Raw genomic sequence first — 10,496 nt, 5'->3', positions numbered from 1 at the left:
TCTTGTCTCAAAACCCCAATCCTTTGGTTAAGAGCCGATTCAAACGTGGCTTTGTTAGTCTCTAGGTGTAACAAAATGGCGTCTATTTCTTCTTTAGAATTCATGTTAATGTTGAAAAGCCGGGAGTACACGAATCGAGAATGCCAAATTCAAATATCTACATCCTTACATACTCCCATAACACGCCACCTACCATGCAGATAACCTATGTGAACGCCTCACACCGCTAGGAGAAAATAATTTCCCTCTAATTCATACTTCAAACGATAGAAACAATATAAGTAACGACTTCATACATGTAAAGTTTCTTCGAAATATATTTTATAATTTTCTTTACTAAGAAATATGTTCCTGTCACTTGCAATGATCAATGCAATATAAAACACGTATTTGCGCTGTTTTGATGTCTTCATCGGAATCAGACAAATCGGTTTGAAACTGTTGTTTAATATTAACATTTCTAGGATGATCTGGTTTCTGTGACTGCCGTTTGGGACAACCGTTTATTAGACCCTCGAGAAACAATGTTGCCAGTGGTCATCCAGAGCAAATGTACAGTGTTCCAACTCTATGGGAAACTGAACATCAACTCAGTGTTGTGTCTCCGACGAAGAACTCTCTACCTGCCCTGAGGAAGGTGTGCTTCTCTCAACAATTCCTAGTGACTAAGACGTTTATGAAATATGTACTAAGATCATGGGGAGAGACAGGCTACAACCAACAACGAACGCTCAAGAAGCAGTTGAGCTGTGCATGCATCTCAGACAATGCATCTACGACTTCCTGTCTTAAAATATCATATTGTTATGCTGTATGACCCTACCAGATGTAAGTCGATATCTCCTTCCACGAGGAACGAGGTCTTATTTAATGGTTATGATTATGTAAAACATGTATAAATGCCAGTACACACTCATGTGAATGTTTCTATTTCAGACACAAACCGTGTTCCAAAATTTACATTTATTCATAATATTCACAAAAACAGGATATCTGTCGTAGAGTGACTTCCATTAACTGTTATTAATGAAACAAGGTTTATTCTGTCTGTTCAAAACACAATGTTCATAAAATGCAGTCCAAATACATCCAACTGTTAACAGATGCTATATTCGTAAGCTTTAATCCTTCATTACTCACATTATTCATTCTTAGTCAAATACGTAAACATTTTTGTATTTCCATTACAAAACAAACAAGACGACCTGCAAAACATCTTGCAAAAAGTCATATAAACGTATTTTGGGTTTTAAAGAAAGAACATATATCTGTACCCTTATTTTTTCATCTTTCATTGCAATAAACGTTCTTTACGCACTTACAAAATAACAGACCCACTGTATGCAACAAAGCTATAATCTAATATTTCTTTCTATCAACACAAACTCAGTTTTTAAAACAATTCCTGTTCACTTTTCACATTTAGAGACAGATTTAAAAGTAAGATAGTAATCTAAGAAAATGATTCAAACGACCCTACTGGGAACACGACATTGTTCCTTGTTCCTTAAACTAAACATTAATAATGTACATCATCAAACCATAAAACATTCAACATCTGGTTTGTATGCTAGAAATGAAACGCCATGATATTCGTCTAATAGTGTTTTCAAAACTAGACGTCTAAATAAAACCGTCATAAACAACCAGATATCAATACTACGGAAACGCTGAAGGGACCTCTTGAAATAAACTTTATATTGAGCGCACGAGTTAATATATTGAGAGCACAAGTCTGAGTGTTCAAGTTAGTGTCTTGAGCGCAAAAGTTAATATCTTGAGCGTACAAGATATGTTGAGAGCACAAGTTAGTATCTTGAGCGCACAAGTTAATATGATGAACTTTCAACTTGATATACACTGCTCAATAAGCAGTTCATGTTGAAGCACTGGAGGAGCGGAGACGCGAGTAGATTCATGCTTATTTCAGTTTAGGGTTACCATACAAAGATAAAACAAATCTTCTTGCCAGAAACCATGGTATAGTATTGTCAGTGAGCCAGTTGAAGTGTATTCTGCGGTGCATGTCCCTCTTTCGCAGACGCCCTCGACTTCTGGATGTGTCGGTTTATTTGTGAAATTAAACAAGATGGAACTGTGTATGTCGCACTGTCGGTCAAAAATATTTGTGCCGGTATATGGCGCTACTTGCGTGACGTGTGCAAGAGACCAGATCTAAACTTCATGGGTGTGAATAACCACGAATTCTGTAACTTTCGTGCCACTCTTGATGGTGTGATGAAACAAATCAACCATGAGGGTATTGGGTTGTCTTCACGCAAAGCAGAGCCTGTCACGCCTTTAGAGGAAGAGATGTTGTGGCCCAAGGGCACATTTTCTTTTGAGACTTCTAGTGGTTTGCTACATGCAGTTTACTTCTACAACTGCAAAGTTTTTGGATTAAGGGCGGCCGATGAACATGTCAATCTGGAAGTGAGTCAGTTTGAGTTTGGCCGGTATTCTTTTGGAGAATACGTGCGATTCAATGGTGCGTCTCACGAAAAACAATCACTGCGGGCTGAAGCAATGCGGAAAGATTCACTTCAAATGAGTATTTACCTTACATGTATACTGAGACAGGAACGCATGTTCTGTCTTAAATCTGTCTCTTAGTTATTATTTCGAAGCTTCAAGAGTGTTTCGACCTATAAATCCTAGAACTGGGCACATTTAGACCAAAAGGCGTAAAGACGACAAAAGGTAGTTTGCGTGAAAAACTCATTAGAAAATATTTAGTAGGTGAAAACAACATTTTCGTTTCGACAGTAAATGTATAAATCACATTCGAAGTTTGAATTGAAGTATGTTCATGCGAATTTAGTCGCCAGGAGTAAATATATCAAGTGTTTGTTTCAGGGATATCAAGCAATACGCCCAACCTGACAACCCACGATGTTTTGTGGGACTGCTCAAGATCTACTTTTACAGCAATATAGGCCGACGGTCCCTTCTACAGGCGACCTCGGGCAGCTAAGGACGGAAAACTGGGATACACACATTGCAGAAGACCATGTGCGAGGGGGCAGGTCTACATGGAAGATTTACTGGCCATTCCGGAAAGGTATAATTCATTAGATTTCGTGACTATTTAGTTCATGAAACTCTTGTACTCGACCAAAAAAGTTAAGAAACATCCAAAAACCCAGTTCTGAAGTGTTAAGTAGATTATAATATGAATATTAAGTTTTTTATATTGAAAAATGGGATGGTCATTAATCGTTTTTTCTCGTAGTATACAAACATGAAACCATTCAGGTAACTCCGCAAACTGAAAGTGTTTTTGGTGTGCCAATAAAACATGTATGTTTCATAAAGCCAAATGGTAATTTCTTCCTTCAGGTCACTTAAGCGACAACCCTTTTCAACGCCAAGGAAGATGAGCAGCTCGTCATGGCGAGAACAGGCCACAGAAGCAATGCTGTAAGGTTTACAAGCGCGCCTCTGAGGAAATCAACAAGGAAATATCTGACAAACTCCAACCACCTCCACCTAAGAAGCCAGAAGGAAAACAAGCTGATGTCCCTGTCGACGATGCCGACGCCAACCGCGGCAACCAGAAGACAGATTCCAAAAGTATTGTTGTCAAATGTGAAAAAACAGACGGGACATCCCTTGAAATCGTATTCTCCATAGCACTGAATAAACGAATAAATCGTCTTGACTTTCTGTTAGGAAGTTATGGTCGTTGGCTGATTCAAGATGTTTTCAATTCAGTTTGTACAGATACATTTGGAAATGTGAAAATAAAACAATTGTTTCAACATCTTGATGACGTCACTATACCTTAATGAAGATTTTCAGAAGTGTGCATGTATCTGATATCAGGACACTTTTCAAGAAAGTATCCTGATATCGATAATTAACAGGACACTTTCATGAATGGTTGCCCATGGCAACGAGGTGTTAGTGAGATGTAATGACTGATATGACAAACTGTACCCTTATGAAATTTGTGTCAGTGGATGTATTGACGGATTTTCGCGGAAGCTGATATGGCTAGAAGCTACGAAGACCGACAGTGACCCACGTATCATAGCCGGGTATTATGTCAGAGCATGTCGCAAATTACAATTAAGGCCCATGTGTGTACCTACTGGGTACCGAGAATATCAAAGTAGAGAAGATGCAAGAGTTCTTCAGCGAAACTCATCCCCAGTGGTTTCCGTGTAACCTACGAGGAACTAGTCAGCGAAACCAGAGAATTGAGTGCTGGTGGGGGGTGGTTAGACTAGTCAGAACTATTTAGTTTTGGATATCATTATTTCATTACTTGAAATTAGATGGTTAATTTTCAGGAGATTTGTTGGACAAGAGCCTGATACAATTTTGGTTCCTGCATCTTATTAAGGTAACACCAGGAATCCTAGTTACGCGGATATGTTTCAAGTAAAGATTTTACGTTTCAAGGCATATCAAAGACCCCAGTACATATGGTTCAAGACCAGAACAGACATTTTACTGTGGTCTGGAAACTGTGTGCTATTGCATGGATACTTAATGTGTGCATCCATACATGTATATTTGTGTTGATTATTTGTGTGAATGAAAGTACCATCTACATAGATGTGGCGAAAACTATACAGAGAAGTCTCAGTTCCAAAGCGATAAACATATGTTGCCTTTCAGTGTATTTTCCACGAAGATAAATATATTTTCTGCGTATATGATAGTACGATCTACCTACTTAGAGCTTCGTTAAGTGTACTTAGATGATAGTTTCATCACATAAATGACACTTTCATCTTCTTGGACTCGTCTACGAACAAGATATAAATATGTGTCAACGTGGTTGTACATTATACAGGAAGATCTAGTGGACACACAGAAGGTTTGGGATGGCCATCGCTCACGACCAACATTGAATTCTGCTGGCGGTCGACCGTCAGTGATGTTTTCTCTTCCAGACGTTTATGATAGAAGTGATTACCGATGTCAAATAGACCCTCAGCGACTCAATGTCTGTGCCAGCGAATGCACATTTATAGATAATGTACCACCTTGTGACGAAGACGTTAACATGCTTTGCACAATGTACATGGAGGACATAATGTACATATCGCGGATATATCTGACACCTTTTTGTCATCTTGAAGCTTCTCAGTAGAAGTAGATGTGTTTGGCGTTGACATAACAACACTGGAAACATCCGGTGACTCTCCATCACCAGACGTTTTATCAGGCGATAACTTGATCTTTGTGCTCATGTAGCATCTAAACATACTCATGTAGCATCTAAACATACTCATGTAGCATCTAAACATACTCATTTTTGTCTGTTCGTACTTAGTAGCCACTCTGCTGTTTGAAATTTCCCACATCAAAGCATAGGTCGTCAATATGACCTCTACTTTATCTACTGTCTGGGAAAAACAGCTGTCTTGGGAAAGAATTTCTCCTATGGTAATGGTTTTGTCAACTTTTAGATGCCTGATGTCACCTCCTGTTTTGGCCCGTGTCTGTTTGTATTGTTGTGTTGTTGCGTCGAAGTTTAACCATTCTACTTTTGCTTGCATTCTTATTTCCGAACCACTTTGTTGACGGTCCATCTTCGTCACTGTGTGACAGTGAAGGTTTCTGCATTTTAGCCCAAGGTTCCTAAGGTGTTCTTTCCTTTTTGTTTTCTCGGAAGATCGTTCTCCAAGTCTACGAGAGAAGTTCCTCGCAGCAAGCCTATCTCCATAAAGTGGCAAATATTTAGATAATTCCTGGTCGTAAAGCAGAAGAAGCACACCGCAGTCAATTTAAAAACACCTATGGACACTGAAGGAACACTGTTGGTATCGACATGTGTGCCGTATGAGTGTTATGTCGCAACAATGGGAAAGTAAGATGGTCGGCAATTGATAATGCGATCTTATTTAGGGGAAGGGGAGATTACAATTCAGTTCAATTTCATTGGGAATTCGCAGGAGGTTTTAACATTGCAAAACTAATATAAACAATACGGAAGATATTTGAAAATACTTGTGCAAATGTGAAATATGGACACTATAAGCTAGAGCTGCATGAATTTTACGGGGAATTTAATTCATCCCTTGGTCAAGTTTACCATTTGCATATTTACTCAATGTTCAACGGGAAAATACTCCTCCTTGCCTAATTTCGTAAGGGTAGATAAGTGAGTTCTGCATTATGTCTCATTCAGCAATATCCCAGCTATATAGCGGCGGTCAGGAAATAATCTAGCCTTGACCAGACAAACCAGTGATTAACAGCATGACCATAGATATGCACAACTAGGATACGATGACACGTGTCAACCAAGTCGGCGACCATCCAATCCCTTTACGACAAACATACTGTTAGGTTCCTGAAGATTAATACTTCACGGATTCGTAAGGATGGAACATTTACAGCAAAACTGTTTAACAAACTACAACACACACGTATATAATATATATTCCAGACAATAACATTGCAGGACTTTTGATAAAATAATTGCAAAGAAAATAACGACTTTCAGCGCTCCAAAACTCAAAACCTATCAAAATATTGATAAGCATGCTTTCTACAGATGTACTGGCCATTACGTTATTTGGTCATCTTCCTCTTGCTTTAGAAGATATCGCTATAATGTTGACATTACAATCTCGGTTGCTTTAGAACATATCGCTATAATGTTGACATTACAATCTCGGTTGCTTTAGAAGATATCGCTATAATGTTGATATTACATTCTCGGTTGCTTTAGGAGCTCTTATTGATGAAAGCATCAGCAAAATCGCACCAGGCGTTATGGCCGAAGTAGAAAAAAAGAAAGCTCACTACAAACAATGATAATAACCAAGATATAAAAATAGGTCTTACAAGTCTTTATCTAAACAAGAACTAACAATTAAGTGCATTTTGATGTTTGGAGCTACAGATGAAATGAGACTACTTCTACTTGACGGGAGGAGATGGACAGAAGAGAATTATGTTATTATCTCAGAGAAGATACGGTGTTTAGTTCAACTGGAAACGAAATATAACAATGCAGTTCCAATACATCAGACATCGGTTGTATCAATAAGTATAACACTCCATCTTTACATGTTTTATGTTCATGTAGCTTTTGGCTAGTGTACATAATACTTTGGACCACTATTAGAAGTCAAAACCACTACATATATACCTGCCATAAACTCCTACTCATATTAACGTTCTAATCATTATTATGACATTACACATACCTGGGGCTGTTTTATGCAATGAAGCATAATGTAGCAAGTTATGTTGATGTAAACAAGAATTTATATTTCATTAATGTCTTATCAATCTTGCGCAATATCGAGATGATGCACCTATAAGATCACCATAAACAGATCCTGTTAACACAGTGGGTACAATTCTTTTTAACACAACCTGTAACAGCATCTGTGGCCAATGAACCTTGTGACTTGAGAGACGCCATCAGTACCTCATGTGACCTCCTCTGGCAGGAATGCATGCTTCACAACGCCTTCTCATGGGTAAAGTGAACCGTCAGATGACGTAAGCTGGTATGCCTTGCCGGTATGGTTTAAGGCATACTCCCAGGACCTGAAGATGAGATGGCTGGTTGGGACGTCGCCTCAGCTCTCTACCAAGATGATCCCATAGCTGTTCTATGTGAAACATTTCGGGGAACGTGAAGGTCATAGCATAACGTCTGACGTGATCATTCTAAGGTTCTTGGAATACGTCTTTGGTGCCCTGGCCATGCCGATGGCTCTCTCCCTCTCTTCTGCACTTAAACATGACATCTCTCTGAATGTATTTTGTTGATGTGATAGTGTCTGGCCATTTGGATTGAGATGTACAATAGTATCTTCATAGAGAGACCATGGAAAAACGAAGAAAGTATTTTTGGTTTGAAGGTCGCAGCACGTGCATTAACAGTTCACGAACTATGTTCTTTGCAAACGGGTGGATTGTGTTCGCACGCAGTGTTTCCATATGTCACTAACATGTGTTCTAGCACGTTTGGGGATTATTCCCAATTTTAAGGTGATAACTTTCTTTTGAACGTCAGTTCATATCATGTAACACACTTAGTAGGTTGATTACCCAAATTGTTCATCAATCAGACTTGTGTTTTGAGGTATCGCTTTGGGCACTTTCGTTCCACTTATTTTTGGCTATCTTGTGTGTTGTCTTAAACTTGGGGCAGTTAAGGCGTTCGCTCGTTACACCGGAGAACTGGGTTCAATTCCCTACATGGGTACAGTGAGTGAAGCCTGTGATAATCCTGGAATATTGCTAAAGGCGGTGTTAAACTCGATTATACACTTGGTACATTAACGCATTCCTTGTATTTCTGCTTACAGTTCACTAGTTTCCTGGTATGAGCAGGTGTGTCACCGTGACCATTGCTTGTTGGCTTGTAGCCCTCAGTAAACAACCGACCGGTGCTTTTTTGGAGATGCGGTTTCAAATGCCAGATCTAATGTCCTCGTGAAGCATTGAGATATTCACGGTGTGCGGTTACTAAGACACACTGTGTGTGTTGGTTGGCTCATGGGGTCGCAATGGTTGATAAGAACGGGTACATAATCCAAGGCCAAATGTTGGGTGATGGAAGGAGAGGAAGTGATTTTCTGTTGTGATGAGTAATTACTAAGACTATAAAATAAATGTAAAATGCCTCAGTACCAGCGCTCTTGAAATGAACAGACCGTCGGTGGAACACGCTACGCTTGGAATATATTCTACTATAGTGCAATAACCTAACTACTTCTGCTAAAAGCAATGATTTGTTAGTGAAACTCTCAACAGCAAGACTAGTGAGTGAGTGAATTAAGATTTTAAGTGATATCGAGAATTTTCAGCCATATCGATCGTGACTAAAACTAGTCCTAAATTCATTATAAATGATATTTTATTCTATGCGCAAGGCTTATGCAGAAACGTATGCATATAATACCTAAATCTACTTTATAGTATAATTGTTAATATTTATTTTTATAACATTTATCGTTTAAAAGTATAATATTTTATATTTGTTCGCAGAACTTCGTCTCTCCTCTCTTGGTCAACTTGTAGGTGTGACTCTCTCTGTCTGTCCGTCTGTTGATAGTTTAATCATGCTGTTGACCCTAGCATGGTGACCTAAATCCAGTTGCTGGCGATCCCTTGCCATTTTGTACCTCGTATCGTTAATGGATAGTATATGATTTTCATTTTCCTTGATCCAGTTTTAACAATTCTGTGATAATCTAATAATTTTATTGTCTCTCCTTGACAAAGTATTATATGGCAGATTTTGGCAGTTATAAAACACACATGAGGACTGTATAAGATATAACAACGTTTGATTGCCATTCAAACCATCACATTCGTCATTACATTTTTAACTGAAATAGACATTTCAGTAAAACATGGCACTGATCTTCCACATGTAAACTCATAGTCAGCTGTTTGGACTGACTGGTTTCTGAAGTGCGTTACTTTTGAATTGAGAGGATTCTATGAGCACCACAAACACAGCGCATCAAGAAGCTACGGAACCGTAGACAGGCCCCCCTAAGTAACTGAAGGAATTACGGCAAATTTGAAGGAATTGCATCTCAAATGTTAACAAACGCAGCCCACTTGCGAAACAATTGCAGCGATATCGGTAGTTTGGCGGTAATAACATAATAACGTAATACTTGAAACAAGATCGGCCACAGGGAGTCCATGGTGCCGTATCACTGTATTCTTACGCCACCTTGACCTTTACGTCAAGCGACAACAGCTGATTTCGTTTTACATGGAGATGTTTAGAAATAAAAAGTTAGATACAAATGGATAATAAAGAAATTAACACACTCGCGATTGTGTCATATTGTTTTTACGAAACTCGTGTCAGACACTTGTGACACTCGTTTCGTAAAAGCAATATGACTCACTCGTCAGTGTATTACTCTCTATATATGACAAACTGTCCCCTTATGAAATTTGTGTCAGTGGATGTATGGACGGATTTTCGCGCAAATTGATATGGCCAGAAGCTGCGAAGATAAATATATTTTCTGTGTATATGTTAGTACGTTCTGCTAATTTAGACCTTCGTTAAGTGTATTTAGATGATTGTTTTATCACGTAATGACAATGTCACCTCCGTGGCCTTATGTACGCACAACATACATTTATGTGTCCACGTGGCTGTAATTCTTTTTTCTTTGGGTATATTATACAGGAAGATCTAGGGGACACACAGAAGGTTTGGAATGGCGATCGCATACGACCAACAATGAATTCTGGCGGGCGACCTTCAGTGATCTTTTCTCTTCCAGAAGTTTATGATACAAGGGATTACCGATGACAAATAGACCCTCAGCGACTCGATGTCTGTTCCACCAAATGGACATTTATAGATAATGTACCACCTTGTGACGAAGATGTTAACATGCTTTGCATAATGTACATGGAGGACAGTGACCTGGAGCTCCCCAAATGAAGCATTCGCTGCTTCCAATCTGTACTTGGAACTGAGGGAACACATCGTTAGAGAACTGTGATGTGATGGAACTCCTGCAGTCTGTGTCACTACA

The sequence above is a fragment of the Haliotis asinina genome, chromosome 2, assembly GCF_037392515.1.
Source record: "Haliotis asinina isolate JCU_RB_2024 chromosome 2, JCU_Hal_asi_v2, whole genome shotgun sequence".
NCBI lineage: Eukaryota > Metazoa > Mollusca > Gastropoda > Lepetellida > Haliotidae > Haliotis > Haliotis asinina.
The sequence above is the reverse complement of the archived record's forward strand: the minus strand, read 5'-3'. Positions refer to the sequence as shown.